At 66.8% G+C, this 14,554-nt stretch overlaps 1 pseudogene; it reads left to right on the forward strand.

Moving 5' to 3' along the window:
- Positions 1-3,929: 3,929 nt before the first annotated feature.
- LOC115932715 (fibroblast growth factor receptor 3-like) lies at positions 3,930-14,253 on the forward strand (annotated as a pseudogene).
- Positions 14,254-14,554: the final 301 nt, after the last annotated feature.

Genomic DNA, 14,554 nt, shown 5'->3' on the forward strand with positions numbered 1-14,554 from the left:
CACTCACCCACACAGGCCCCAGCAAGCCAGGCTGCCCAGCTCTGAGTCACCGCCAGGGCTGGGCTGGGCCGGGCCGTCAGCTGCACGCGCCGCTTGTCTCGGCCCCTGCCTCCCATACTCACCTTAAGGGGGGACCCCTGGGTGTGGGCCTCAGGAGGTGGGTGGGGGTGCAGGGGGAGTGGGTAGGGAGGTGTAAACCGGAGTCCAGCAGATGGGAAGTTCCTGTCCGGCCGGCACCTGCTTGGAGCCTCCTGCACATGCGGACCCTCAACAGGCTCCCCCAGTCCTCGCCTGCCCTCCCTGCCCCAAAGGCCCCAGAAGGGCCTACCTCATCAGGTGCCACGAGGATGAAGCCAGGTAATATTGCAAAGGGTCTGTGGAAACGCTTGAGCAAGGGCACTGTGATGAAATCGTGGCTACTGACAGCTAATGTGCAGAGTCACCGAAATTCAGGAGTCAAGCAGCCGGCCTGGCCTCACCTCAGTGTCGGGGGAATGCCACCTGCACCTGTGGGCTTGGAAGTGATCCATTTGAACAACACAGTTATTCAGACAATACTAATCCGAGCTTTCAGGCAAGACCTCCCGTGGCCCTGACAGTCCTGGGGCAGAGTGGGCAGCAACTCCTTGCTGGTGGCCGTGGCGGCACTAGGACCCTTTTGAAACCAATTTGGCAAAATTAGCGGCACCATGGAAATGCTCCTGCCCTTTGACCTAACTGCTCCCAGACAGTGCCACTGGAGAAGCCATTCAGAATGTGGAGGGCACCAGAGGAGGCAGCTGCCACGCAGTGCGTAGTGGGCAGAACGGCGGCCCCCAAAAGACATGGTCATGTCCTCACCCCTTGCAGCCTGTGAACGTGACCGTATTTGGAAAAGGATCTTTGCAAATGTAATTAAGGTGAGAATCTTGAGATGGGGGATCCTCTTGGATTATCCAAGTGGGCCCTATATCCAATGACAAGTGTTCCTATAAGAGATGGAAGAGAAGATAGCAGAGTGGGAAGCAGAGGCTGGAGCAATGCGGCTGCGAGCCAAGGGACTTGGAGCCCCGGGACACTTGGAGCCCCCAGGAGCTGGAAAAGGCAGGAAAGATCTTCCCTGGAGCCTTCAGAGGCAGTGCAGCCCTGCCTACACCTTGATTCCAGACATCTGCTCTTCCAGACTATGAGAAAGTAAATTTAAGTCAACTAGTGTGCAGTAATTTGTGAGGGCAACCTAGAAATACAGGATGCTACTGAACAAAGGAGTCCCCGGCTGCTACCGGAGGGAGAGGTGGTGGGCCTGGGCCAGAGCTGCGGGGACAAAGGGAGGGAGTGGGTTGTGAAAGTGCCTGGTCCCCAGTCCCTCCTCCTGCCAGCACTGCCCACTGGTCAAACCCACCCAGAAGCTGGAGAGCAAGGGACCCTGAGAGATAGGGTGTGTAGGATCAGGCTTTCAAGGACAAATGGGAGAGGGGCTGGGGAAGGGACACATGGGGAACAGACCCCTACTGGGCATTTCTGCCAAGGAGAGGATCCTGGTGAGGAAGAAAGCAGAAAGCTATGTGTTCACAGATGCACGGATGCTCCCCTCCCAGAGACCCGCGGCCGTGGGTGCAGAGGGAGTCAGTCCTTCTTGGAGGTACTGGGAAAGGAGCCTACAGCTCCACTGAGCCCTTCTGCCTACAGGAGGGGCCCCACTCAGTAGCTGTTCCCTGAGGGAGACCTGTCCACGCATGAGCTCCTTCCCACAGTCCCATCCAGTCCCCCAGGGGAAGGGGCAAGACGGTCAGGTCAGGACCCACACGCATGCTGGTGCTTTCAGAACCTGATGACTTAGTTGGTTAAGAGAGCTCACACTTGCAATCCCAGCACTTTGGGAGGCTGAGGCAGGTGGATCAGTTGAGGTCAGGAGTTCAAGACCAGCCTGGCCAACATGGTGAAGCCCCGTCTCTACTAACAATACAAAAATTAGCTGAGTGTGGTGGTGCACACCTGTAATCCTAGCTACTTGGGAGGCTGAGACAGGAGAATCACTTCAATCAGGGAGGCGGAGATTGCTTGAGCTGAGACTGTGCCACTGCGCTCCAGCCTGGGTGACAGAGCAAGACTCCCTCTCAAGAAAAAAAAAAAAAAAAGAGCAGGGCCAATGTGCTGCTGTGCCTTGGGGAACAGTGTCCTGGGAGGGGACCTGGCTGGCAGTGACCTGGGGCTGTGCACTGGAGGGGGCTGGACAGTGCACTTGGAGGTTGGTGAGCCTGGGCCCCGAGATGGTCTGGGGACATGGGCTTGGCCAGAGCAGGAAATGAGGGTGGCCAAGGACAGGTGCTGAGGTACCAGGTGGGCACAGAGGGGTGGGCATGAGGGCTTCCTGGGAGCAGGGCCCTTCCAAGTCCCTGAGGTCAGCCCAGGGACACCCTGGCCTCTGGGAGATTCATGGTGAGGCTGTGCATGGGCTGGGTGGGGTCAGCAGGCAGCCAGTCACTGAGGGGCTTTCAGCACCCATTTGCCTGATGAGCACCTCCAGTCCTGGAAGCCACAAGCCAGGCAGGCAGCAGACCCGGCTGGCCCTCCTGGCCAGCTCACTGGCTCCCATGGGCCCCGGACCTCCTTGGGCTTTGCCTGAAGGTGGGAGCAGATAGCCTTTTCCTTGTGAGGGTGGACACAGAAGCCAACAGTCATGTGGGGTGAGGGGACCCAGGCACCCCCAGCGTCCCCCGCAGGGCAGCACCTTCCCCTCCTGCGAACCCACCTTACCAGTCCCAACCCTCTTCAGCTGGACTCTGAGCCCACCCCGTGGAGCCCAGAACCTCAGGCCAGCTCAGGCTCTGCCACCAGCTCTCTGTCACCCTCCCTCAGAGCCGGGCTGTGCTCCCCAAGCCAGGGGTATCCAGCCCCTGCTCTTCATCCTAGGTCGGGCAGGCAGCCAGCCCCAGGCCTGTGTCCTTGGGGAGCTGGGGGTAGAGACCCCTCGGGTGGGGCTCTCAGGCGGCTTAGCTGCATGCGGCCCCAGGTCAGTCAAAGCAGCCTCTGCACCTCGCCAGTCAGGTACGCAGGCCGCGCCGGGCTGCCCCAGACCTGCCGCGCACACGGGAGGCTCAGCCTGGAATGCCGTCCTGCCCTCCTCCACCTGAGGAATTGCCGCTCACACCACACAGGGTTCAGCTCCGCGGCATCTCGGCGAAGCCTCCTGACATCCCGACCCCAGCCGAGACCTCCCCTCTGAGCTCCTGAGCACAGCCCCAGGGGACCCGAGCTGCGCGCTGTGCAAACACAGGCCTGCCCTCGCCCTCGGTGCGCCCCGTGCCCGGCGGGGACCGGGCGGGAGCGGGGCGGGGCCGGGGCGGGGCTGGGGCGGGGCGCGGACCGTCCCCCACTGGCTGCGGCGCGCGGGGCAGCGCAGGCTCAGTGCGCGGTGGCGGCGGCGTCGCGGGCAGCTGGCGCCGCGCGGTCCTGCTCTGCCGGTCGCACGGACGCACCGGCGGGCCGCCGGCCGGAGGGACGGGGCGGGAGCTGGGCCCGCGGACAGCGAGCCGGAGCGGGAGCCGCGCGTAGCGAGCCGGGCTCCGGCGCTCGCCCGGTCGGTGCTTGGGGCCGGGCAGGCGTGCGGAGGGATCCAACGGTGCTCGCGGAGGGGTCGGGGCGCGGCTGTCGCGGAACCACAGAGGTCCCTGCAGCGGGCTGGGCCGGGGCGCGGGCTTCCCGCGCGGGAAAGTTTGCCGCCGCCGCCGCCCTGGGAGGGCTCTGCAGCAGCCAGGGAGGGAAGGGGGAGGAGGGAGGGACCGCGGCGGGGAGGAGGCAGCCGGTGCCAGGCGGCCCGGGAGCCCTGGGCGGCGGCGGCGGCGGGCGGGGCGGCTGGGGGTCAGAGGGGTTGGGACGCAGGAGCCGGCCACCGCCGCTTTCGTCCCTGTCCGCCCCTCTAACGAGCTGCCTTCCTCCTCCTGCAGTCTCCCGAGCGGCGCCCGCCTCCCGCCGGTGCCCGCGCCGGGCCGTGGGGGGCAGCATGCCCGCGCGCGCTGCCTGAGGACGCCGCGGCCCCCGCCCCCGCCATGGGCGCCCCTGCCTGCGCCCTCGCGCTCTGCGTGGCCGTAGCCATCGTGGCCGGCGCCTCCTCGGAGTCCTTGGGGACGGAGCAGCGCGTCGTGGCGCGAGCGGCAGGTAAGAAGGGACCCACTAGGCACGGGAGAGGCCGGCCCGTGCGGGCAGAGGCGTTGGGGACGGGAACCGGCCCCGGGTCGGAGGGGCCGCCGGGTGTGAGTGACGCCCCGGGGTTAGAGCCCGGATTCCGCTGCCTCCTTGCCGGAGAGCGCGGCCAGAGCTAGCGCGGCGACTTATGGGGCGCCCGGAGCCGCAGATACCCTCCAAGTGCGAGGCCACCACGGGGAGCCAGGCTGGGGGTTGGCGTCCGCAGCCCCGATCCCTTGCGGCTCCCTAGCCCTGGCCTGTCGGGAGGGCGCGGGGGGCCCCATTTCCACGATTCCCGCTGTTGTTATTCGGGTTCTGCGCAGACGGAAAGTTCCCATTGTTGGCGTACCCCTTCCCCGGGCCCCAGTTTGTGGCCAGCTTCAGCCAAGGCGAGAGGCCGGACTTCTAAGGGTGGGAGTGCGCGTCAGTGAAGCCCGGCCCCTGCCCGCCCGAAGAGGCAGCAGCCTCCAGCATCCCCGCTGCCGACCCTGCCCCTGCCTGGGGGCCGAGGGCGCTTCCCCGTGGGTGCATGCCGAGCTCCAGGCAAGCGAGGGGTGCGTGTCCCACCGTCATGACCGCTCTGTGGAGCTTCCACAGGAGCTGCAGGATACAGAACCTTGCCCACCCTAGGGAGCCGCCACCCCCACCCCGGCCCCCTCGCGCTGCTCTGGCCTGTGCTCTGCCCGGTGAACCCGCGCATCGCCCCCCGGATCCGTCCACACGGCCACGTGACCCTGCACCTCCTTCCTTCTCGCCTGTTCTGTTCCCTGGCTGTCCATTTGAACTGCTTTTCAGGCCCATATGGGGTGTGGGGGCTACTGAGGACGGACCCCTCCTGGGGTGAATCTGCACCACGAGGGGGCTGGCTGGCCAACCCTGGCACCCCCTCTGAGCTCCATTTGAGTCAGAGGCCAGCAAAGGGCAGCCTGTCCCCTTTGCCCGCAGCACCTGCCCGTTGTGGTGCCGCCTGTGAGACAAGCATCGATTTTATGTTTCCAAGCAATTGAACAAATTAAAAGAACGAAGAGTCACACTTTGTGACACTTTGAGATTTGAATTCTCCATGTCCATAAGTGAAGCATCATGGGGCCACCACTGTGGGGTTGGCTGCAGGTTGTGTGGGGAAGGCGGCTGTCACACCGAGGCAGACCGGAGTCCTTGGGACAGACTGGTTGGCAAAGCTGAAGATAGAGACCTTTGGCCCTTTTGGGACACAGTTTCCAGCCCCTGGTCTGGTGGGACCCTGGATCTGGGTCAGAACCTTCCTCACTCAGGGCCGCCGAGGCCTCCACTGCTGTGTCTGTAAATGGTGCCGGGTTTGGGGGTGCCTGCCTCATGGTCGCCCATCTTGCCCACAGAAGTCCCGGGCCCAGAGCCCGGCCAGCAGGAGCAGTTGGTCTTCAGCAGCGGGGATGCTGTGGAGCTGAGCTGTCCCCCGCCCGGGGGTGGTCCCATGGGGCCCACTGTCTGGGTCAAGGATGGCGCAGGGCTGGTGCCCTTGGAGCGTGTCCTGGTGGGGCCCCAGTGGCTGCAGGTGCTGAATGCCTCCCACGAGGACTCCGGGGCCTACAGCTGCCGGCAGCAGCTCACGCAGCGTGTACTGTGCCACTTCAGTGTGCGGGTGACAGGTGAGCTCTGGGGCCACGCCAGCTACAGAAAGGAGCCGAGTGCCGGGCTTCCTGAGTCCCTGCGTGGGGCAGGAGCGGCTGGGGGTCTCTGTGGTCATTGGTGGAGAGGAGGGCACCCCCAGGAAGTGCTGCCCAAATGGGGGACCCTGCCCCATCTGGGAGGAGCACCTGGGGGCTTCCTGGGGCAGGTTGGACATCGGATGCGGCCATCTCTGCCTTGCAGACGCTCCATCCTCGGGGGATGACGAAGACGGGGACGACGAGGCTGAGGACACAGGTGTGGATACAGGTGGGAGCAGGGTCCAGGGTTCAGGCCAGCCGGGGTGGGGCCCGCTGCCACCGCCAAGCCCTGCCCTCCACAGGCAGCTGAGGGACTGAGGCCCCGGAACAACCTCCCTGGGGTCACCCCGAAGGTCCAGTCCCCTCAGGATGCAGGAGGGGCTGGGCCACTGACATGGCTGTAGACGCCCGACCCTGGTGGCAGGGCTGGGTGCAAGGGGACACCGTGTTGCTGATGGGGAGACCGAGGCACAGGGCCCTGGGGGTTCCAGGAGCAGGAGGAGGCCAGGGCTGGCCTGTGGGGCTGTGGTGTTGGCTGTAGGTGAGGTGGACCCCGCAGACATGAGCGCAGCAGGGCGGGGCACTCAGGTGGCCACCGTGGGGTGGATGGACCTGGGGTGAGGGCGCCGGGGGACCTGCCACAACCAGTGGCGGGCAGGGTGGCTGGCAGGAGGGTGGCTGGTTGGTGGGCTGCGGCTGTGAGAGAGCAGTCGGGGACGATGCCTGGCGTCCCGGCCTGGAACGGTGGCAGGTGGACTTTGCCAAGTTGTAGGGCGGGGAGGTGGGGCTTCTGGTTTTGGAGGGAGCTCTGAGGGGAGTGCGTGCAGGTGATGAGGGTCATCGTGGCACAGACACGAGGGGCAGTTACGACTTGCGGACTGATGGTGTGTGGGCTGGGTCCCTGGGCCAGTGGGGTGAGCAGGTGAGGAGGGGAGGCTGAGTCCATGAGAGAAACTGAGCTGGGGGAACTCACCCTGGGGGTCTTCAGGAGGCCTGGGAGGGAGCTCAGCACCGTGGGGTGCCTCTTTCCAGCCTCTGTCCACATTGCTGATTGCTGGGCCTCAGTGCCCCTGATGGGCATGTCCCTGGAGGGGGGCTGGCAGTGAGCTCACTGAGGGGAGGGCTGCTTCCCTCCTGGGGAATGCCAGGCCATCCTTGCCTGGAGTCCCAGCAGGAAGGCAGCACCAGCCCTGAGGAAGGAGAAAAACCAGTTGGGCTGTGAGAGGGGTGGTGGGAGCCCTGGACATCGAGATGGGAGGAGGCAGGGCCTCCAGGGTGCCACCGTCTCTGGGTGCCCGCCAGACTTGGAGCTCTGCAGAGGGTGGTGTAGGGTCTTGATTCCCGTGGGCCCATGCTGCCCGGCTGCCTCCAAGGCTCCTGGCTCTGCAGGCGACTGGGCTCCTCTCCTGGTAAACTGCTCCCAGGTCCTGGCTTGTCCACTAGATGGGCCTGCCCCCTGGGTCTTCAGTCTCCCCGTTGGTGGGCCTGGCCCTGGCACGCCTCTCTGGGCAGGTGGGCTCCCCTGGACAATGCCCTGTGCTCTGTGACTTCACAGGTCCGGACAGAGCACCCTGGAGGGGAGGGGAGGGGAGGGGACACACGGCCCAGCTCTGAGAAAGCCCTGGGGAGGGGACAAGATGTGGAGGCTCCTGGGAACCTCATCCCGCGCTCTTCCTACACAGGATGGGAAACTGAGGCTGGGGGTGGGCAGGGGCAGCTCTGGGGAGGGGGTTGTTCAGAGGGGCCTCTGCTCCCACTCGGGTCATGGCCTTCACACGCACCTCGGCCCGCAGGGGCCCCTTACTGGACACGGCCCGAGCGGATGGACAAGAAGCTGCTGGCCGTGCCAGCCGCCAACACGGTCCGCTTCCGCTGCCCGGCCGCTGGCAACCCCACTCCCTCCATCTCCTGGCTGAAGAACGGCAGGGAGTTCCGCGGCAACCACCGCATTGGAGGCATCAAGGTGGGCGCGGCGGGGTGGCTCTGGGCCTGGCAGGCGGCGGTGGTCGCTGCCTCCACTCACTCGCCCGCCCGCGTCCCGGTGCAGCTGCGGCATCAGCAGTGGAGCCTGGTCATGGAAAGCGTGGTGCCCTCGGACCGCGGCAACTACACCTGCGTCGTGGAGAACAAGTTTGGCAGCATCCGGCAGACGTACACGCTGGACGTGCTGGGTGAGGGCCCTGGGGCAGTGCGGGGGCGGGGGCGGCAGTTGCGGTGGTGGTGAGGGAGGGGGTGGCCCCTGAGAGTCATCTGCCCCCACAGAGCGCTCCCGGCACCGGCCCATCCTGCAGGCGGGGCTGCCGGCCAACCAGACGGCGGTGCTGGGCAGTGACGTGGAGTTCCACTGCAAGGTGTACAGTGACGCACAGCCCCATATCCAGTGGCTCAAGCACGTGGAGGTGAACGGCAGCAAGGTGGGCCCGGACGGCACACCCTACGTTACCGTGCTCAAGGTGGGCCACCGTGTGCACGTGGGTGCCGCCGCTGGGGCTCCTGGGCTGGCCCCAAGGGTGCCCCTTGGCTGGGGGTTGCGTGAGGATTTGGGTCTAGGGGCTGGAGCTTCGGGGGCAGAAGCTGTGGGGTTGCTTGTGGGGCCACGTCTCAGCCACCCCACACCTCAGGGCCATAGGCAGCTGCGTTAGGACCCGTTTCCGTGTCTGCAGAGGGCCAACCTCAGCCACTGAAGTCCCTGACATGGAGCTGCCCACGGGCTTCTTGGGGGTGGGTGCGGCTTGGGCAGCAGTGGTGCCCCAGGACAGGGCAGTGTGGCCAAGTCCTCCAGGCCCCCTCTGGACCTCAGAGGCGGTGGCTGAGCCCCGACCTGGCCAATTGGCTCTCGTCAGCTGTGTGCAGTGGGGCCCAAGCTCACTGTCTGCCCGCCTCCTGAAGCCCTTAGCTTTGTTCCCATGGCTGCCGGGTGGGGGCCACTGAATTGGGACGGTTGCGACACTCAAAGCCCAAAGAGAAACATCTGTTCAGAGAGAAGACGGTCTCGTGGGGGCGGGGAGCAGGCGCAGGGCGAGGGTGGAGTCCCGACCCCGCCCAGAGAGGCTGCCTCGGGCCCTGTCCAGGGTACAGGTTCTGCAAGAGCCCGGGGGAGGGCAGGCCAGTGACCAGAGGTTGTCTGAGGGTCTGGGCTGGGTTGTTGGGGTGGAGGCAGAGACGTGCATCCTGTGAAACCACAGCCACCTCGAAGTGCCTCCACGCCTCCTCCAGGCAGCCTTTGGGGCTGACGCAGCCCAGCCTCGATCTGTACCTTGGGGGTCTCCCACATCCTGCCTCGTGCCCGGCGGGGCTGCCTCAGGGGCGTGCCTGAGCCGGGTCTCTTGTCCCCGCAGTCCTGGATCAGTGAGAGTGTGGAGGCCGACGTGCGCCTCCGCCTGGCCAATGTGTCGGAGCGGGACGGGGGTGAGTACCTCTGTCGAGCCACCAATTTCATAGGCGTGGCCGAGAAGGCCTTTTGGCTGAGCGTTCACGGGCCCCGAGCAGGTAACAACTCTGTCCCATGCCGGCCGGCACAAGAGCTCCAGCTCCAAGGCCCTGTCCGCGCGCCCTGCACGCCCCGCACGCCCAGCCCTGCTCGCTCCTGCCCCTGGCTCGCGCTCCACTCGGGGCCACCTCGGCAAGGCTGGCAGCTCCAGCCTCCACGGTGACCGCCCGCTTCAAGCCCCGTGGCCTGCGCCGACCCTTCCCGCATGCCTGCGACCCCCACAGGAGGTGCCCGGTGCCCACCGGGCCAGCTCCGTGCCATCTGTGAGCACCCCTTTGCGCCTCTCTCCACCCTCGCCCGCTGCCTGCTCGCTTCTGCAGCCTGTGTGTCCCTGTGTCCATCCTCCACCTGCACCCGCCCGGCTCTGCGCTAACCCGCATGCTGCCTGCCCGCCTGCCGCTCACCTGGGACAGAGGACTCGCCGGTGGAGGGGCCTGGCTTCGGGCTCAGTACCGGTGTACCAGGCGGAGGGCCCTCGGCCGCGTGGTGTTGACCAAGTTGGCGGTGGCTGAGGAGTTGGTGGTGGCGGCGTTTTCCTTGCAGCGGCTGGATCCTGCCGTGTGGACTCTGCGGTGCCCGCAGGGCGGTGCTGGCGCTCGCCTATCGCTCTGCTCTCTCTTTGTAGACGGCGGGCGCTAACACCACCGACAAGGAGCTAGAGGTTCTCTCCTTGCACAACGTCACCTTTGAGGACGCCGGGGAGTACACCTGCCTGGTGGGCAATTCTATTGGGTTTTCTCATCACTCTGCGTGGCTGGTGGTGCTGCCAGGTACCGGCTTCTGCTGCTCCTGCTGCTCCGCACTGTCTGGGGGACGCTGGCTCGGGACACGCCAAAGCTGCCAGGACGGACGGGAATCCTGTGACTTATGGCCGTCCTGCTCCTTGAGCCCTCACACCTGGCCCTGTGCCCAGTGTGGGGACAAAGTTGGCCTGGCCCGGTCCTGGTCCCAGAGGGGCCCCCTCAGCCCCCTCGAGCCCACTTCCCATCTGGGTCCCCAAAAGGCCCCTCCTGTGGCTCTGGTGTCTCCCGGGCGCCTGGTGGCGGTGTGGGACTGGCTGGCTCTGCTGGGCTCCTCCTCTCCAGGGTCTGACCCTCTAGACTCAATGGCGTTACTGACTGCGAGACCCTCCAGACAAGGCGGGTGCTGAGGTTCTGAGCCCCCTCCCTCTCCCAGTGGTGCCTGTGGCTCTGGGCCAGGGGCATCCATGGGAGCCCCGTTGGGGGGGGGGGGGCCAGGCCAGGCCTCAACGCCCATGTCTTTGCAGCCGAGGAGGAGCTGGTGGAGCCTGACGAGGCAGGCAGTGTGTATGCATGCATCCTCAGCTACGGGGTGGGCTTCTTCCTGTTCATCCTGGTGGTGGCGGCTGTGATGCTCTGCCGCCTGCGCAGCCCCCCCAAGAAAGGCCTGGGCTCCCCCACCGTGCACAAGATCTCCCGCTTCCCGCTCAAGCGACAGGTAACAGAAAGTAGATACCAGGTTCTGAGCTGCCTGCCCGCCAGGCCTCCTGGAGCCCCCCCCTCGGCCCACGCTGGTCCTGGGCTGTGAGTCCTCTCTGCAGCCAGGCGGGCTCCCCTCTCCTTGTCTCTGCTCACCATGTAGAGTCTAGGGTACTTTGGGGCACGAAACATTCTAAAAATCTTCATTCAATGCTGGTGGAAGTCAACGCCCCCCCTTCTGGCCCAGCACTGACCCCCGGCTGTACCTCCACGCCCTGTCGCCCACGCGGCGCCAACCTGCCCCTGCTGACCCAAGCAGGTGTCCCTGGAGTCCAACGCGTCCATGAGCTCCAACATACCACTGGTGCACATCGCAAGGCTGTCCTCAGGGGAGGGCCCCACGCTGGCCAATGTCTCCGAGCTCGAGCTGCCTGCTGACCCCAAATGGGAGCTGTCTCGGGCCCGGTCAGTGGTGCTGAGGGCCAGCGTTGGCTGTAGGGGGCTTGGTGGTGGGGGTGAAACAGCCACCAGTCAGAGGCCTGGCTGGGTTTAGGGGCCGTCAGGGATGTGGCGGATGTTGGGTGTGGCTGGGGTTCTGTGGAGATGCTCCTGGGACTGGGTGCATGGCAGGGACTGCCCCTCTCAAGGTGCCCTGTCTGGAGGGGCAGCAAGGGCGGGAGGCTGTGGGTGACGCTCTTCGTCCTTATGAGCAGGCTGTAGGGGAAGCATGGAGGGCTTCCTGGAGGTGGTGGCTCTGGGCCAGGCTGGGGTGGGGACAGTGGTGGGCTGAGAGTGGGCGAGTTTGCACACTCATGGCCCCTCTGCCTCCACTGCCAGGCTGACCCTGGGCAAGCCCCTTGGGGAGGGCTGCTTCGGCCAGGTGGTCATGGCGGAGGCCATCGGCATTGACAAGGACCGGGCCGCCAAGCCTGTCACTGTAGCCGTGAAGATGCTGAAAGGTGAGGAGGGGGCGGCCAGGGGTGCAGAGCAGGGCTGAGGGGGCGGCCAGGGGTGCAGAGCGGGGCTGGGGGGGCAGCCAGGGGTGCAGAGCGGGGCTGGGGGGCGGCCAGGTGTGCAGAGCGGGGCTGGGAGGGCGGCCAGGGGTGCAGAGCGGGGCTGGGGGGTGGCCAGGGGTGCAGAGCGGGGCTGGGGGGGCGGCCAGGGGTGCAGAGCGGGGCTGGGGGGGCGGCCAGGGGTGCAGAGCGGGGCTGGGGGGGGCGGCCGGGGGTGCAGATCGGGGCTGGGGGGGGGTGGCCGGGGGTGCAGAGCGGGGCTGGGGGGGCGGCCGGGGGTGCAGAGCGGGGCTGGGGGGGCGGCCGGGGGTGCAGAGCGGGGCTGGGGGGGGGCGGCCGGGGGTGCAGAGCGGGGCTGGGGGGGGCGGCCGGGGGTGCAGATCGGGGCTGGGGGGGGGTGGCCGGGGGTGCAGAGCGGGGCTGGGGGGGCGGCCGGGGGTGCAGAGCGGGGCTGGGGGGGCGGCCGGGGGTGCAGAGCGGGGCTGGGGGGGGGCGGCCGGTGGTGCAGAGCGGGGCTTGGGGGGCGGCCAGGGGTGCAGAGCGGGGCTGGGGGGTGGCCAGGGGTGCAGAGCGGGGCTGGGGGGGCGGCCAGGGGTGCAGAGCGGGGCTGGGGGGGGCGGCCGGGGGTGCAGAGCGGGGCTGGGGGCGCCGCCGCCGCCTGACACAGGCCCCCGCTCCTTGCACAGACGATGCCACTGACGAGGACCTGTCGGACCTGGTGTCTGAGATGGAGATGATGAAGATGATCGGGAAACACAAAAACGTCATCAACCTGCTGGGCGCCTGCACGCAGGGCGGTAGGTGTGGTAGCGGCGGTGGTGCCGGGTGGGCGGCCCTCCTGGGCCTGGCAGCCCCTCTGAGGAGCCCGTGTCCCCAGGGCCCCTGTACGTGCTGGTGGAGTACGTGGCCAAGGGTAACCTGCGGGAGTTCCTGCGGGCGCGGCGGCCCCCGGGCCTGGGCTACTCCTTCGACACCTGCAAGCCGCCCGAGGAGCGGCTCACCTTCAAGGACCTGGTGTCCTGTGCCTACCAGGTGGCCCGGGGCATGGAGTACCTGGCCTCCCAGAAGGTGAGCAGGGCGGCAGGTGTGGGTGGAGTAGGCTGGGCCCTGCCCTGAGATGCTGGGAGCAGCGGGGAGAGGTGGAGAGACTTCAGCGCTGCCTCCCACCCCTTCCCCAGTGCATCCACAGGGACCTGGCTGCCCGCAATGTGCTGGTGACCGAGGACAACGTGATGAAGATCGCAGACTTCGGGCTGGCCCGGGACGTGCACAACCTCGACTACTACAAGAAGACAACCAATGTGAGCCCGGCCCTGGGGTGAGGGGGTGGGGGTCATGCCAGGAGGACGCCTGGCGCCAACACCGCCTTCCCACACTCTCCCAGGGCCGGCTGCCCGTGAAGTGGATGGCGCCTGAGGCCTTGTTTGACCAAGTCTACACTCACCAGAGTGACGTGTACGTGTCCTCCAGACCTCAGGCTTCAGGGGTGGAAGCGGGAACTGGGCAGAGCCAGGACCCCAGCTGCAGCCCCCAGGCCTGTGCCCTGGAGCTCTTGGGTGTGGTTTCTACCCCTCCCTGGGGGCAGCAGTGCAGCCCTGGCCTATTCCCCTGGTGCCCGCCCAGGTGTCTGTCCTGGGAGTCTCAGGACAGCCTGACCTCACCTTCCCCTGCAGCTGGTCCTTTGGGGTCCTGCTCTGGGAGATCTTCACGCTGGGGGGCTCCCCGTACCCCGGCATCCCTGTGGAGGAGCTCTTCAAGCTGCTGAAGGAGGGCCACCGCATGGACAAGCCCGCCAACTGCACACACGACCTGTGAGTGGCATCCCTGGCCCTCCACTGGGTCCTCAGGGGTGGGGGTCCCTCCGGGGCTGGGCGGGGGAGGGACCGGCAGCCCTTCAGGCTGTTCCCGAATAAGGCGGGAAGCGGCGGGGCTCACTCCTGAGCGCCCTGCCCGCAGGTACATGATCATGCGGGAGTGCTGGCAAGCCGCGCCCTCGCAGAGGCCCACCTTCAAGCAGCTGGTGGAGGACCTGGACCGTGTCCTTACCGTGACGTCCGCCGACGTGAGTGCTGGCTCTGGCCTGGTGCCGCCCGCCTATGCCCCTCCCCCTGCCGTCCCCGGCCATCCCGCCCCGCAGAGTGCTGACGTGTGGGGCACAGCCTGGGCACAGAGGCGGCTGTGCGAAGAGGGGCTCGGTGGCACAGCGCTCACCCCGCCTCCCGCCAGCAGGAGTACCTGGACCTGTCGGCGCCTTTCGAGCAGTACTCCCCGGGTGGCCAGGACACCCCCAGCTCCAGCTCCAGCTCCTCGGGACGACTCCGTGTTTGCCCACGGCCTGCTGCCCCCGGCCCCACCCAGCAGTGGGGGCTCGCGGACGTGAAGGGCCACTGGTCCCCAACAATGTGAGGGGGTCCCTAGCAGCCCACCCTGCTGCTGGTGCACAGCCACTCCCCGGCATGAGACTCTGCAGATGGAGAGACGGCTACACAGAGCTTTGGTCTGTGCGTGTGCGTGTGTGTGTGTGTGTGCACATCTGCGTGTGCCTGTGTGCGTGTGCATCTTGCCTCCAGGTGCAGAGGTACCCTGGGTGTCCCCGCTGCTGTGCAACGGCCTCCTGACTGGTGCTGCAGCACCGAGGGGCCTTTGTTCTGGGGGGACCCAGTGCAGAATGTAAGTGGGCCCACCCGGTGGGACCCCCGTGGGGCAGGGAGCTGGGCCCGACATGGCTCCGGCCTCTGCCTTTGCACCACGGGACATCAC

This window comes from Gorilla gorilla, chromosome 17 (genome assembly GCF_029281585.2).
Source record: "Gorilla gorilla gorilla isolate KB3781 chromosome 17, NHGRI_mGorGor1-v2.1_pri, whole genome shotgun sequence".
Taxonomy (NCBI): domain Eukaryota; kingdom Metazoa; phylum Chordata; class Mammalia; order Primates; family Hominidae; genus Gorilla; species Gorilla gorilla.